The 17205-nt window shown below is 44.1% G+C and overlaps 1 long non-coding RNA gene across 2 annotated transcripts in view; it reads right to left on the bottom strand.

Annotated features, from left to right (window-relative positions):
* The window catches only part of LOC307202479, a 30416-nt gene extending 18746 nt beyond the window's left edge, over positions 1 to 11670 (bottom strand). For both annotated transcript variants that reach the window (XR_013832899.1, XR_013832900.1), the window contains exons 1-2: positions 11492 to 11670; positions 370 to 549 (exon numbers count right to left, since the gene is read on the bottom strand). This is a non-coding gene — a long non-coding RNA (uncharacterized lncRNA). The remainder of the gene's footprint in view (positions 1 to 369; positions 550 to 11491) is intronic.
* Between the last annotated feature and the right edge of the window lie 5535 nt (positions 11671 to 17205).

The following is a 17205-nucleotide window of genomic DNA, read 5'->3' on the forward strand; positions in this document are numbered from 1 at the left end:
CAGCATGAGTTTGACCAAACTGCGGGAGGCAGTGGAAGACAGGAGTGCCTGACGTGCTCTGGTCCACAGGGTCATGAAGAGTCGGACATGACTAAACAACTAAACAACAACAAAGCAGATGCCCACCACCACAAATCTCATACACTCCTGCATGTTGTGGATCACAAGAGAGACTCTCCAGCAAACTGTAACATCCGGCCCTATCCTCACAGTAATGAGCACTACCCTGAGCTCCCCATTACTCCTTGTAGAAGATTCTTAAGAACATCAGAAGAGCTTCACTGGCCCATCTAGTCCAGTGTCCTGTTCTCAAAGTAGGCAGCCAGATACCTATGGGAAGCCTGTAACAAGGACCTGAGTGCAACATACCTTGGGATGGGGCTTATTTCAGTCACACTGTCAACTCCAGGCAGTGACACCCCCTGTATATATGATGGTCTCAGGTAGGCATCTGTAGTAGACCCTGCCAACCTGCTGGGATCACAGGAGGTGCCTGAGGGCTGGCAAATGGTGATAGGAGGCCTAATTTCAGCATTTCTTCTAGCTGGTCTGGTTTGAGAAATGAGAATGCAACAGAATTCTTCTTGTATGTTGGAACTGAGGCAAGCTGTACACTTGACACCACTTGCCCAGATCTCATACAAAGACTTTCATTAGAGTGACATGCCCATGCTGCTCCTTCCACACTCAAATTACAGTGATTCTGAATGAAGCGTGAGATAATGGCTATTGTAAAAAAAGAAAGAAAAAAGGGAAAGGGAAAAAGGAGTCCAGAATATTATTTAAAATGGAGAACTTTGGCATCAGTTCACCCTGGGAGATACGTCCCATCTTGATAGGTTACCTTTTCATGTTTTAAAAAGCCTGGTGAAGAAATCCTCAAAGTCTTCAAAGGGAAAGAAAACCCTTCCAGGCTGAAAGTAACCAATCCAGGGTGAAAGTGAATGCAGTCTTCCTTTCCTTTAGATTCCCACCTGCCATTCCGACTGTTCTGTTCATGTGAATTCACCCAGAAGGAAGCAATTATCCATGTGTGCAATTTAATTCACTTAAAAGGCATGTAAATTAAGGGGAAGGGCTGTAGCTCAGGGGCAGAGCATCTGCTATGCAGATAGAAGGTCCCAGGTCCATTCCTTGGCATCTCCTGGTAGGAGCTGGAATACTCCCAAACAGAAGCCTTGAAAAGACTAGCCAGTCAGTGTAGACAGTATGGAACTAGATCAACTAAGGGTTTGACTCTGTGTAAAGTAGCTCCCTGTGTTCCTGAATTATTGCATGATGTTTACACTTTTATTTTTCTAAATGTACAGTTTGTAACATTTTGTACAAAGACGTTTCTGTACATTTATAGAATAAAATGTTAGGTGAGACCAGAACGCAATGGCAAAACATATACAGTGGACCCTCGGTCCACTGATCCGATCGCACCCCGCAGCGTTCTCAACCCTCACCGCCGCATCTGCGCACGCGCGGATCGCAATTTGGCACTTCTGCACATGCACAAAGCGTAATTTAGCGGTTCTGCGCATGCGCAAGCGCCAAAACCTGGAAACAACCTGTTCTTGTACTTCCGGGTTTGGCGCAGTGTGCAACCTGAAAACACACAACCTGAAGCGTCTGTAACCCGAGGAATGACTGCACTTTGCACACAGAAGGTCACAAATTATCCTGCTCCACTTCCATGGAGGAGCCTAGAGCAAAAGGCTGTTTCAACACCATGGAGAGCTCCAAGTGCACAAGTTGCCCCAAGAAGGATTGGATGTGAACAGAGAACTTTAAAGCCTTAGCCTCCAGGCCCCTTCTCCTAAATGGTGCCCCCCTTCTGGAGAACCATAGCCTCTTAAAAGGTAAGCCCTCTGGCCTAAAGCTGGGCACTTCTCCTGCTGTCTGACTTGGTACACTTCCTTTTCTTTTGGACTTGCAATTAGTAACCCAGACTCAGGCAAAGGTGTCCACAGAGTCCTGGCTCCAGTTCTTCAGGCCTGGTGTTGTGGGATCTGGCTTGGGAGGCTCTTGCCTGCCAATCCTCAGTTCAATAGTCCCTGGATCACCAGCATCAAGTTCAGAGTCAAGAAGTCTATCTCCTTAGCTGGTGACTCTAGTCTCTGGCCAGGTGTTCTTGTCACAACTAGACCCTGGGAGCATCTCACAGATGCAGTCCCTAATATCTCAGTTTACCATTTTAGGAGATGAGGCAGGGTAGGGTGAGCTGCTGTCCACCAGAGTGGACAATTCAGGGCTATCATCCCTTGTTGTTTGAAACTCAAGCTCCCTACCTTACCTGATTATGGGATCCAACCAATGATGCTCACAAATTTTGTGTTTTTGTAATACAACTGCTGTTGGAAGAAGAAGGGAAGTGGGAGGTGCAGAGGCTTGTTATTTTTGTATTGTTATTGATTTCTTTATAACAATTTTTTAAATAGAAACAAAACCCACGATGAGGTACAGCTAATGGTTTTTTGAAGTTTGCAATGATGTATCTCCAAGTGCATCTGTGATGCTCTGTAATGCAATGCCTTCTTATGTTTAATAATCATTTTACTGGGTTTTTTTCTGTTTGATTTTAAATGCCCTTTCCTTTACCAAGGGGGGGGGGAGAATATTATTCAATAACCAAGGCTGCTGTGGTCCTTGTGATGTGATCTGAATAGTCTTTTCATTACAGGATGTCTCAGAAATGTCCTCAGATAATGGATAACAAGAAAAGCAATTAAGGCTTTACCCCCAAGTAATATTAAAGGGCTCGGAATAATAACAGGGGATGCATAAATGCATGTTTTTATCTTGTACGTTGTTCTAAATTAATTCTCTGGGAACTGTGGGAGGCATTATTTGGGCAGAAACTCTAGCTACACTTGAGGACAAGATGTAGAATCCTGTGGACATTGTTTTTCTATTGGCTAGGACTGGACCAGAGACCTTTAAGTTTGAAGCCCTAGCCAAGAGGAGTATGGAAACCCTGGGATGGCACTAAACCTGGGGCACTGTGGGGGATTACAAAATGGCGGCCAGGCTGCTACTGCTTTCACTAGCAGTAGTGCTGATGGGGACCTTAATGAAAAAAGATGGAAGCCATGCTAGTGCAATGGCTAATGATAACTCTTGCCCTCAAGAAACTATTAGGGAATATCTCTTCCCAGGGCTGGTGTCAGTGGTGGGCCCCCATTCCCAACACATACACATTCCAATTGAGGACTTAGCTTTGCTTGTGTAGGTGGCCACCGCCAACTTCCTTTGCCACCACAACTGCTTGGGCAGCAGTGGCAATCACCCACCCTGTACTGAACCCCTGGAGACACCCTGCAGCGGTGGACTGGTGATGATGCTTTTGAATGGGAACTAAGTCAGCTCCCATGCATGGTGGCTGTCTGCCATTTACACAAAATGCAATGCGGGTAGCCACCATGCATGGAAGCTGACTTTTGCTAGTCTTCCAAGTGGCACAGAGATGGTGGCGACTAGATATGCACCTGTGATGCATCAAGGAGGGGTCCTTCCAAACCCCCAGAGTCTTTGGCCTGTGCCTGTCCTGGCCAAGCAGTGGTCTTTCCTCCCCCATAAAAATTAGATCAATTCCCCTGCCCCCCAAAATAAATTTCTCTTTCCACAAACATCATGGAGAATGTTCTTTTTTAAAGCTTTAAAACTTTTTATTAACAATGTTGAAGTCTAAAATATACCCCCAAAGCACATTATACACCTTTAGCATATAATTACTGAGAACACAGGATAGATTCTAGTTCACATAGCCTTCCGTTAAGTAAAATGAAAATGACACAGCCCAAGTTTGAGAATTTTGAAGGGCCTTTGTCCCAAGTACCAGTGAACACGACTTCCAGCACTTGAGGTTCAAGTGCCTACACTAGGCAGAAGATGAAACGAAGAGAAGTTTTAATTTAAGGCACCAGAATCTCAAAGCATAATAATTACTCAGGCCAGCTTGCAAATATTGTTTCAGTTTTAATGTGTGTGTGTGTGTGTGTGTGTGAGAGAGAGAGAGAGAGAGAGAAAGGCTTGAGAAAAGGATGACTAACTTCTAAAAGAGAAGGACTCAGTGCATTTTGTCTCAAAACAACAAAAGACTTCATCAGTTCATGGCTCTTGGAGAGAATCCTAATTTCTGACATGAAGCACTTCTGACTCATGCTTCGGAACTCGGCAGATCAAGGGAGGAGCATGAAACTGGCAGCCCCCCTCCCTCCAGTGGAAAGGTACAGAATGAGAAGAACTAATCATGCCCAAGTGTCATATTCTTTTACAGTTGACTTAAAAAAAGGTAGCGAGAGATGAAGCACAGGCGCGGCAGATCAAAAATTCAACCTGCTTTTGTTTCTGATCTTACTCTTCGTCAGGGAATGCTACTCTAATGTGAAAACTTTTCATGCAAAAATTCAAGCTCAGGCTAGATAATGAAATACCAGGGAAAGCTCTGGAAACAGGGTGAGGCATGGGTCTTCTTAATAGCAGTCTTCAAATAAAGTTAAGGAAGCAAATCAAAGCAGAGGTGATGGTGCAATGGACGTTCTCCTCTCATTGACACTCAGCTTTCCCATTGGGTTGTGTCCAGTGCTAGTCCTACTCAGAGTAGGCACGGTGAAATTAACAGGTATGAATAACTCAGGTCCATTAATTTCAGTGGGTCTATGCTGAATATAATGTTCATGCCATTGTTTCTATGAAAGCTCCTTTGGTGGGGGGCGGGGGGCGGAAACAGTCAAACAAGGTGAATTGTTTTGTCACTGACACTGACCTTCTTTGGGTGGAAGCTTGAGAGAGAAATGCTACCTTTAGTGCAAGACAGGGAAATCTAAATATTCTAGGTAGTGTCCCATTTTACAGTAGAGTCATTGAAATTGATGGGCATAAGGCTGAACTCAGACAGCACTTTATTCCACTTTTCACAGTGCTCCCTTACCTGATAATTTAAACATTTTATGTGATCTTTCGTACTATGTAAAAGCTACTTTTGGAAAACAAGCAGAAATTTAATGCTCATTTCCGTGCCCCTTCCTTCCTGCTTTCCTTATTTTCCAAGTTGGTGGCTATCACTGCCTCTTGCTGGAACAGATTCCATTTTTTTGTGTGTGGGGAAATTCCATCATTCTTTTTGTCTGATGGATTGGTCCAATGGCCCAATTAGCCAAGCATTCTGTTCTCACAGTGTCCAGCCAGATGCCTGCAAGCTGGGCATGAGTGCAACAGAACTTTCCCCTTTTGTAAATTTTAGCAGGTGATATTTAGAGGCATAATGCCCCTGTCAGTGGAGGTAGAACATAGCCATTGTAGGTTTGGGCTTCGTATGTTTATCTCCATGTTTGGCAACATTTCTCTTTCCTTCTCCTTTCCTTTCCTTTTTGTTCAGCCTGAATAAGTGTTCCAAAGAGCTCAAAAAAGTTGCTGTCTCTCTACTTATTTCTGTAAAATTTGAGCCAGTCTTATAAAAGTATTTGCCCTACTACTGCTTTTGAATATTGGCAGGTTCTCCGGTTCCAGCGTATCCTTTGCAGTGGGGCTCAGTAGGAAAGCCAGGGCACATCACTCAGATATTTGGCATAATATCTCAGGGCGTTCTTTCAGCCGAGCCTTGAAACAGCCGCTGAATCTCAGCCAACATTCAACCTGCATTCGATGTGAATGCCACCCACGTTGACACTGGTCTGAAGGCTGAACGTGCATGGAATCCTTGGCAAATTTATTCGCAAGAGCCGGTGGCGTGTGGATCCCTGCTGCAAAGGGGGTAGGGAAAGAAGTTCGGGGGTGGAAATCTGCTTCCCATTGAACCTGCGAGATTATCAGTCAAAGGCCTGCCTACTAATTTGAGATGCTCAAGGAACAGAAGCTGACATTTAGAGAAATCTCACTGATAATTCCCCCAGGTCAGAAAAAGCACAAGGGGGACGACTCTGAGCAAATCGAAAGAGTCAATACACATCTCCTTTTCAATATTTATGATTCCCTACTTCTTGTGGAGTTCTCTGACAGACCACAGTAACAGAAATATATGCATGGAAGAAGACAAATCAGCGGCTTTACAAGCCTCTATTCATGTGCAAAATATAATGAGCTACTGGCATTTTAATGCTCCCCCCCCAAAAAAAAAAACCCCTTCCCACAGTGTTGCCTCCCAAAGCAAGTGTAATAAAAAGCCATTATGTGTTCACATCAGGTCTAAGGTTGCAAGTTAATGTATTTTGGTTTCACCACTCCTTGTTACAGGAGCAAACCCAGAACAATATTTAATATAAGCTAGACAATAACCTTTTCTCCCCCTCCCCCCATAACACAATCACCCATGAAGATCCAATGAAACGGAAAGGCGGAAGATTCTGGACAGCCAAAAGGAAGTACATGTGGCACATCGTTCAGCTATGGAACTCAGTCCCACAGGAGACAGTGGTGGCCCACCAACCCGGATTGCTTGAAAAGAGGATTAGACAAATTCACAGAGGATAAGGCTATTGATGACTGCTAGCTGTGATGGCTCTGCCTCCACAGATGGAAGCACAAATGCTTCTGAATACCATTTGCTGGAAACCACAGGATGGGCGAGTGCTCTTGCGCTTGAATCCTGCTTGCTGGTTTCCCACAGGCACCTGGTTGGGCACGGTGAAAACAGGATGCTAGACTAGATGAGCCATTGGCCTTCTTACTCTTCTTATGTTCTTAATGTCTCGTATTGCTTAACAAGAGAGGGGACAGATTTAGGAGAGCACAACTGGTTCCCCCACACAGGCTGCCTCGCTGAAGGAGTGCCTTCCTGCCTCCTTTCCAAAGTCTGGTAAGTGGGAGTAGGCGTGTGCTGAGCTTGGTTTTTGGGGGTCCTAATCCTGCCCACCTAGCAGTTCGAAAGCACGTCAAAGTGTAAGTAGATAAATAGGTACTGCTCTGGCGAGAAGGTAAATGGTGTTTCCGTGTGCTGCTCTGGTTCACCAGAAGTGGCTTAGTCATGCTGGCTACATGACCCGGAAGCTGTACGCCGGCTCCCTTGGCCAGTAAAGTGAGATGAGCGCAGCAACCCCAGAGTCGTCCATGACTGGACCTAATGGTCAGGGGTCCCTTTACCTTTACCTTTAATCCTGAATTGATCTGGGAATTTTGCCCCTCCTTCAGGGCAGTAAGGGCAAATGGAAACCTCCCTTCGCTCCCTTCTTCTGAGACCGACAGTTGGCAAGGTCCTGTGAAGACTATGGGAGTAAGAAATAAAAGGGTTGGTATGGATCCACTGAGAGCTGGTGCAGATTGGTGTGTAGCCATATTGATTTACTGAACCTCAGCCGAAAGCTATTACGAAGTGATCACAGGCAGGGAAAGAACTGCAAATGACATTATAGGATTTCCCCACAGGAGGGTGGGGAAAAAAAAAGAGATCTTATCAGGTTTACCAACTGTTATATAATTAAAGAAGGCTGAAGAGCTGTCTTATTACTGCAGGCTGGCAAGGAAGCTGAAAGGAAGTCACCTTCTCATTTCCACCCGCTTTAAAATTGAGTCCTGGCTGGAAGTTCTGATGATTCTTTTGTCTTCCTGTACACTGAGCATGGGATGGCTGGGCAGACAGACAAACAAACAAACAAACAAACAAACAAACAGGCAGATGCTACAAAGCAGGGGTGGGCAACCCTTTTCAGCCTGAAGGTCACATGGCCACAGTGGGCAGGGTCAGAGGAAAACATGGGCAGAACAATGAGTATAATTTTTACCTGCGTACAATAGCATCCTTTCTATGCGCACGTGACCCTCTCTAGTCTCCGTCCAGCAAGTAAGAGACACTATCGGAATTCAAGGACATGTTCCAGCAGGCATCAATTGCTGATTTGGCATAATTTGGCTGCTTGGCATTCAGTGCAGGCCAGGAAAGAAAAGAAAAGAAAAGAAAAGAAAAGAAAAGAAAAGAAAAGAAAAGAAAAGAAAAGAAAAGAAAAGAAAAGAAAAGAAAAGAAAAGGTTTAAATTCACTGCCACCCTGAGGCATTATAAGGGCACACTCTTGGGGTCTGTGCACCATGGTGAATGCTAGACAGCGGAGTCTGGCATCTTGGGCATCACTTAGTTGATCCTCCCAGAACAAGGAGACCTTCTCCCAGTGCTTCACTGGGGAGCAATTAACTCACTGTCTTACATGTCCAGTGGGGGTGGACCGACTTCCGGGTTAGCGCCATTGGCAATGGCGGAATTCCTCTGATCCAGAGGAACCTGCTCCGCGAAAATCGGGTCTTCCCGCTGCGGCGAAGGCGGAGACCCCTTAAAAATCCCAGGCGGAGGAAGCCTGGGAACGTGGGATTCGGCTGACACCAGGAGCGCCCCCCCCCTACATGCAAGGAAACCCCTTTTTGGGGGGTCCGAAGCGAAGTGGGGGTGAGTGGCGCGGTATCTTGAATCGACCGCTATTTTTACGGAGTGAAGCCGCACAGCCGTTGCCGGAGAGCGCTGACTTTTTCCTGTGGACAATTGGACTCTAAAACAAGTACCCGTGAGTAGAACGGAAAATTGGGCTAAGAAACATTTTAATTTGGCATTCAAGCGGGAAGGCTCTAAATAGGAAGTCCGCCTTCCGTTTTTGTAAATAATCCGAAGCAAAAATTGTGCAAGCTAAAGTCTGAAAAGCTGTTCATAAGGATCTAAAATTCCTCCTGTTTTAACCATCCAAACCCCTCTTTGAAGCAGGAGTAAAGAGGGGAAATTTGACTGTTTATACCTGCAGGAGAGAGAGTAAAGAAAGATAAATTTCCACCGTCTCAAACCTGGGAACGGGGTGTCAGAGACAGAGACTTTTGGTGAGTTCATTGACCGTGAAAGAAACATCTTTTGACAGACAGCTAAAGAAGAGATACAAATTATCTTCAATGTTGCCCTTTGCATTTAAAAGGAATTAAAAATTTGAAAAGTGAAAGTAACTTTGTTTTGTTGGATTTGCTTTAAAGATGGATACAAATAGAAACTGCCTCCTCTAGAGGGAGTTTGTTAAATTGTTGCTGGAGTCGATCTGGGGTTTTTCCAGCTGTGGTGATTAGGATCCTGGGAACAGACTGTGACCTTGAACAAAAATGTATCTGAAAGAAACTTTGGTGCTTGCTCTTTGCAAGACGAGCGCCCTGTTAGAACAGTTGCATGAGAAGATGGATTTGATGACTGTTGCAGTTAAAAATCTTGGACAAACAGTGAATATTTATACAGGAATTACTCAGGAGCCAACTCAAGAACCTGATTTGATGGAGCAAGTGCAAATGCAGAAGACAGGGGAGGAAATTGTTGAACTTCAAGCAATACAAATGGAGAAGCCTGAGGCCCCACAGGAGCATAAGCCGTTGTTGTTGAAGGTTGAACCTGGAGCGGACCAGGGGAGATCTGGAATTGTGGGGGCCCTTAAGTTTGGAGGGTCCTTGAAGCATGTCTTTAAATATCCTCTGGACTACGCTGTTGACTGTGGGGACTGGAACTATGAGGAATGGGCTGATCTCTTGAGGAAAGATGGAGACATTTTTGAGTTGGAACATCCCCGAGATCTACTCTTCAATGAGAAAGGAAAGAAACTAAGAAAGAGATCAACAAAAGATAAGGTAAAGTGCAAGTATAAACAAGAAGATCTGCAGAAGGGACATGGAAGAGACCTAAGAGCCTTGGACATAAGATTACCAGGTTGATGGATCAGAAGAAAAGGACAATAAGGACTGACATAACCCGAGACCAGGAAAAAGAGACGCTGGATGAAGAGTGGAAGAAAATTTCTAAAGTTTTATTTTGGAAATTATTGTAAAATTAATGAATATTAGGAAAAACGTTGGAAGGAAACTTTGGCTTTAGTAGAAATAATATGGAGTTATGTATAAATAAGTCTTAAGTTTTAAGGTATTTTATGGTAAGATAAGGTTAAAATAAATTAAGGCAAATTGAATGACAGAATATAGTATTGAAAGATGGAAGGATTTGCTGACTTAATTGACAGGTTAGGTTTTTTAAGATAAATTATTTAATTGAAAATTGAATGTTACTAGGTGAAAATGCAAAGTTACAATATATTTAGATGAACTATCAAGATAAAAGAAAAAATGGGAAGGATTTGCTGAAATTATTAATTGAACTAGAATACAAAAAAGGGAGGTGTGAGGAGGTCAGGGAAACAAGTAAAGGAAAGTTAAGATATGGAAAGGATGACGTGTTTTGTTTTTCTTTTTAAAATTGTTTTTATATCATTTTTACTTCTTTTTGTGTGTATTTTGTATTTTTTGTTCTTTTCTTCTTTTTCTCTTTTACATTTTTGTAACCTTTTCGAAACTTCAATAAATATTATTAAAAAAAAAAAATACATGTCCAGTTGGGGTGAAGGATGGTTCCTTCTTATGTAATCATTGATTTTCCCCAATTGCACTTAGGTATTTGGCTAATTGACAGATCCTCTCATCAGTTAAAATTTAATAAATAGAACCTTTTTTTTTTTTACCATTGAATATGTTGTCTTGCATCTTTTTTCTGCTTGTGGGGGCGAATGAACTGGAAAACACTGCAGTTGGCAAAGCACTGGCCTTATGTGACTGCAATGCCTAGTCCCAATTGCAGTTTCTGAAACATCTTCAAAGATGGGCCCATATATTGCAGCAGTCAAATTTGAAGTTTACCAGGAAATAGATCGCTAAAGCCAGGGTATCTCTATCCAGGCTGGAGAAGCAGCCTAAGCTGGTTGAATGCACCTGTCCCATGGAGGCAAGCTGGACCTCCTAGGATAAAGATGGTTCAATGAACACTTTCAGATAGAGTATTTGAAACTCATCTAGTGCAATATGAACACCACTACCTAGATAAATAAGAACATAAAAATAGAAGAGGAGCTTTGGGGATTCCCATGGGCCTCTGTTTGGCCGTGGTAAGAACAGGATGTTGGACTAGATGGGCCAGCAGGGCTCACTTTATTTTCTTAAGAACATCCCACAATGAGCAATGGGGAGTTCAGGGAGTGCAGAACTCATTACTGTGTTGACAAGATGTTAGTTTCCCTCTACCCTACTTGGAGTTGCTGGTATTGAACCTGCGACCTTCTACATGCAAGGCACATGCTCTGCCACTGAGCTATAGCCCATCCTCAAATCTTTGTTAACAAGGTTGATATAGGAACATAGGAAGCTGCCTTATACCGACTTAGAAGTGTTGGACCATCCAGTATTCTGCACTGACTAGTAAGGGCTCTTCGGGGTTTCAGGCAGGATTCTCTCCTGGCCTGACCTGGAGATACCAGGGATTGAACCTGGAATCTTCTGGATGCAAAGCAGATGCTCTACCACTGAGCTATAGCCTCGTCAGGGCCAAGCTAGGGCATTGGAAACAGGCTCTGAAACTGAGCCATGTCTCAAATTGAAGGATGAGATTGCCAGAGCAATATAAAATTGAGAAAAGTAACATCTGTCCAACTCTAGGAGGGGGGTGCAGAATCCACAGGGACGTGTTCAGCAAGGGAACAATTCCTCGGGGAGAAATGTAACAAGTAAACAAGTCCTTACCATGCGGAGCAACCTTATCTTCATCCTCTCTCTCTCAGCAAAAAGCTTTATTTAACAGAGGCAGGAAATTTGGTAGCCAGTGGACTTTGTCAGCTCAGCTTATTTAAGAACTTTGAGCACAGTGCTGAGATGCCAATGATTAAAAGCTTTGGACACACCAGTCCTTTCCATGCTGAGGATCTTGTTATCTGAAGCCAATGTGTGAAGGACACGCCGTGGGTTCAGATATTTTAAACAGGGCTCTAGGAATTTTGGAAGCCATCTGGGTAGGCTTTGATGTATTACGGGGTGGGGGTGGGGGGACAAAGATCCTTTGCCAGGCAAATCTACTGTGAAAAGGATGATGCTAGCAATATGACATTTTAATTTTTTAAAAAATTCTGATTGGCAATGGTCACATCATAAGAAGGATGAAAAGAAGGTCAGGACGGCAGCCAACTCCCCTGCCTAGGGGCAGAATGATTCACTCGCTCTTTGCAGATCAAGAGAGGCAGCCTACTGTGACATAACTAGGAATGTAAAAGAGCTTAGTTTTCCATTCTGCTCTGCCTAGCTCACACGCAGCACTGTTTCTGTTCCACTGCACTGCTTCTTCCACCAAAAAACTATGTTCTTCATCTCACTGTCTGCTAAGTTAGTAAGGAAGCACTCTGTGGTGCTTGCAGTGCGGGCTTTGAGTCCCAGGAGTTCCCTCTCTACTTGAGAGCCAGTGTGGTGTGGTGGTTAGACTCAGGGAGTGGGTGGTGCTGTGGTCTAAGCCACTGAGCCTCTTGGGCTTGCTGATCAGGGGGTCAGCGGTTCGAATCCAGACAACAGGGTGAGTTCCTGTTGCTCTGTCCCAGCTTCTGCCAACCTAGCAGTTCAAAAGCACGTCAAAGTGCAAGTAGATAAATAGGTTCCGCTGTGGCAGGAAGGGAAATGGCATTTCCGTTCACTCTGGTTTCTGTCACAGTGTTCTGTTGTGCCAGAAGCAGTTTAGTCATGCTGGCCACATGACCCGGAAAGCTGTCTCCATCGGCCTGAAGCAAGATGAGCGCTGCACCCCATAGTTGCCTTTGACTGGACTTAACTGTCCAGGGTCCTTTACCTTTCACCTTTAGTGGTTAGAGTGCTGGACTAGGACCCAGGAGACTGGGGTTCGAATCCCCACCCAGCCATGAAGCTCACTGGGTGGCTGTGGGCCAGTCAGCAGCTCTCAGTTTAACCTACCTCAGAGGGTTGTTGTGAGGATAAAATGGGACGAGGGACAGAATCATATATGCCACGTTGAGCTCCTCCACATTCCTAGTCATTCTGCTTCAGTTCAGAACCCATAAGCGTATATGTGAAATTCAGATGTTATGTCCCAACATACATGACTTTACACTTGTAAATCAGTGGACACATTTTGAATTTTGAGAGGGTACTGGGGGCATCAATCACAAAATAGCTATTATGGGGAGGGGGTTTGGCTTAACACAAAATTAGAGAGATAGCAACCCCTGGAACCTAAAGCTTAACATGGGAATTTGATTTTGTCCTACTGGTCCTGACTGTGGAGATCACACAATTTTGATCTTACACACACACACACACACACACACACACACACACACACAGTGAGAGTTGTTGTCTAGTAATAGGGGATAATGTACAAGGTAGCTACACCACGCACAATCTCATTTCACACAAAGATACCTGAACATTTTGCCCCATAATCTTATTTCTAGGAAGGTTAGAGACTTCCTTTAAAAAAAACATCTCAGAGACCAGGGCACCAGTGGAAGCTTTTGTGGGTACCATGTTGCTTGCAGCTTCCAGGTGGATGACCTCTGTCCTAAGCTTTCACAGACATCAGTCCACTTTGTCATATGCATAAAGCATTATCTGTTCTTCAGGCATCTGATGAAGTGGCTGTAGTTCATGAGCGCTCGCTCTATAATAAATTTGTTAGCCTTTCTGTTGCTATAAGACTTATGCTATAAATTACTGACATTCTCCCACATGCATGGAGGGAAAATATCAATTTACTTCGAAAGCTCTGCACCATTAACATTTGGATTCTTGCTCATTTTGTGGATCCCCCCTCCCCCTCTTTTTTTTTTTTTTTAATAAGAAAATACAAACCATGGTTGATTCATTGTAGTCGTTGATTTGCGAGAATCTTAGGCACATCAGTGACAAAACAGATTGGCATCTGGCATCTAACAGCTCTCTGTTATGGATTGGGAACATCCATTAGAGTCACATTGAGTAGGCTTGACTGACACTCACTAAAAGTGATTAACCACAGAATGACATGCCAGAACCTTAGAGTGAAAAAAGAGAGTCCCCTTTGCTTGAGACCAATCATTCACTGCTTGGCAGCACAACTGCATATTTACAGCTGAATGGAGTTCATCTGCCAAACTATCAGAATAACAGCAAGGAACCATTGCCAGATCTCAAGATGGCAGGTGGCACAGGTGGAGAGAGAGAGGCAAGGGATCAAACAGTTGGGAAGGCATGCATAATCTGAACCAAATGCCCTGCGGGGATTTTTTCAGATGTGGATGTGAGTTGCTGAAGGGGAACATCGCTTGTGGCTGAAGAAACAGGTCAATTCCCCCCATATTGTGAAAGGTGAAGGTCCGCCATTTGACTGAGACAAAAACAAAGTTGCTGTACAAGCTACAATGTTTGGGATCATGATCTCTGGTAGTGCAGGATAATTGGTCCCACAGAAGGCTTCATGGATGCAGAAGGCGGAATATGAGCCTAAATCACATGCCTTTCTACACATAACTGTTTACAAACAGAAGGTCTTCAGCAGAAACCTGCTGGTCCAGAGCAAAAACCTGCTGTATGTAGTACAGCATTCTGCTTAGCCACAGTGGATGACCAGATGCCTATGGGAATCCTACAAACAGAACATTAATGCCATAGTGCTGCCTGCCTGGTCTTGGGAGTCCTGCTGCATCTTATCCTGGAAGTAGCATATACAGGTGAAACTCAGAAAATTAGAATATCGTGGAAAAGTTCATTTATTTCAGTAATTCAACTTAAAAGGTGAAACTAATATATGAGATAGACTCATGACATGCAAAGCGAGATATGTCAAGCCTTTATTTGTTATAATTGTGATGATCATGGCGTACAGCTGATGAAAACCCCAAATTAACAATCTCAGAAAATTAGAATATTAAATGAAATCAGCAAAACAAGGATTGCAAATAGAGCAATATTGGACCTCTGAGAAGTAGAAGCATGCATACATACTCAGTACTTGGTTTCGGCCCCTTTTGCATCAATTACTGCCTCGATGCGTCGTGGCATGGATGCTATCAGCCTGTGGCACTGCTGAGGTGTTATGGAAGACCAGGATGCTTCAACAGCAGCCTCCAGCTCTTCTGCATTGCTTGGTCTCATGTCTCTCATCTTTCTCTTGGCAATGCCTCATAGATTCTCTATGGGGTTCAGGTCAGGCGAGTTTACTGGCCAATCAAGCACAGTAATCCCATGGGCATTGAACCAGGTTTTGGTACTTTTGGCAGTGTGGGCAGGTGCCAAAGTCCTGCTGGAAAGTGAAATCAGCATCCCCATAAAGCTTGTCTGTGGAAGGAAGCATGAAGTGCTCCAAAATCTGATGACTGATGACATGGCTCCCCAAATCAACACAGACTGTGGAAACTTCACACAGGACTTCAAGCATCTGGCATTGTGTGCCTCCCCATTCTTCCTCCAGACTCTGGGTCCTTGGTTTCCAAATGAGATGCAAAAGCTGCTCTCATCAGAAAAGAGATTTGGGGAGCCATGTCATCAGCTGGTGTTGTTCCACTGTGCTTCATTAAGTCCAGGATCAACATAGCCATCTACCAGGAGATTTTGGAGCACTTCATGCTTCCTTCTGCAGACGAGCTTTATGGGGATGCTGACTTCATTTGCCAGCAGGACTTTGGCGCCTGCCCACACTGCCAAAAGTACCAAAACCTGGTTCAATGCCCATGGGATTACTGTCCTTGGAAGTTTTTAAGCAGAGATTGAATGGCCATCTGTCATGTATGATCTAGTTGAGATTCCTGCATTGCAGGAAGTTGGACAAGACGACACATGAAGTTCCTACCAACTCTACAATTCTATGATTCATCTTGTCTGCTCTGAATTGTCCAGTTTCATTCGATAACAAGTTCAGGATAACAAGTTGGATAACAAGTTTTAATTCTATTACAATTTAATTACTTTGGATGATTATCTTTTTATATGCTTTTAGGTAAAGGTAAAGGTACCCCTGCCCATCAGGGCCAGTCGTGACCGACTCTAGGGTTGCATGCTCATCTTGCTCAAGAGGCCGGGAGCCGGCGCTGTCCGAAGACACTTCCGGGTCACGTGGCCAGCGTGACTAAGCTGCATCTGGTGAGCCAGCACCAGCGCCGCACACGGAAACGCCGTTTACCTTCCCGCTAGAAAGCGGTCCCTATTTATCTACTTGCACTTAGGGGTGCTTTCGAACTGCTAGGTGGGCAGGAGCTGGGACCGAACGACGGGAGCTCACCCCGCCGTGGGGATTCGAACCGCCGACCTTTCAATCGGCAGGTCCTAGGCTCTGTGGTTTAACCCACAGCGCCACCCGCGTGCTTTTAGCTTTCTGTATTTAATCTGTCTTGCTTTTAATTTGTGTCAGCTCCCTTGAGTCCCAGTCTGGGAAAAATTATCACAAATCATAGATTACAGAATTGTAGAGTTGGAAGGGACTGTGAGGATCATCTAGTCCAACCCCTTGCAATGCAGGAATCTTTCACCCATAGTGGGGCTCAAACCCACAACCCTGAGATTAGCAACAATGACAACTACAACACCACCACCACCAGCAAGTGACCCAATCCATAGCTCCTAGACTGATGAAGTTATTTCTCACTTTTTGTACCATTCTTGATTTTAAAAATGCAACAAAATACATTATATCATGTGTATTTTGAGAAACAATAAAAAAATATGTACTTAAATGTGATTCTGTGGAAAGTTTAAGGCACAGATTAATGCAGAAATGGAATGGAATGGTTTTATGGGTGAATGTCTGCAACAAAGACACAGACTGGATATAGAGTGAGTCTTTCATCCCTACAGGAGATGCAGCAGCCTTAGCAAACCACAGAGTTGGAAAAAATGAAGGTCACTGGGAGGAAAACAAAAGACTGAAAGAGAGGGGAGAGGAAGGCTTTGGAGATGGCTTGATGATAGGGGTTGACAATGTAGGACACTGCAAATATTGCTGGACTACAGATCCTATAATCTATGACCATTGGCAGTGCTGGCTGAAGCTGATGGAAATTGGAGCCCGACAACATTTGGGAGCCCACCGGTTCCCTGCCCATAAAAAAGTGATGGTTACCCATAAATTCTAGTAGTGTTTGTCCTTGCTTATTAAAATGATAATCTCTAGAGACATGCCCAAATGGAAAGATTTTCTCCTAGGGAATTCCCATCTGATGATCCAACTCCTGCACTGAAGTCTCCCATAATTAAGACTCCAGCTGCCAGATATTTCTGCTCTATATATTCCAATAAATTAGTCAAATCTCTCCAAATGCTTCCTGTTCCCAGTGAAGTCCTGCTTGAAGGCAAATATACATTAATACATATACAGAAAATGTATGAATACAAACCAAAACCCTCCAACGTTTGTTTTGGATTATGAGAGGCAGAGCAATATGCTTGGCTGTTTTAATATCGGTGGAAACAGAAGGTGGTTCTCATGC

Source organism: Podarcis cretensis (assembly GCF_951804945.1).
Source record: "Podarcis cretensis genome assembly, chromosome: 14".
Lineage (NCBI taxonomy): Eukaryota > Metazoa > Chordata > Lepidosauria > Squamata > Lacertidae > Podarcis > Podarcis cretensis.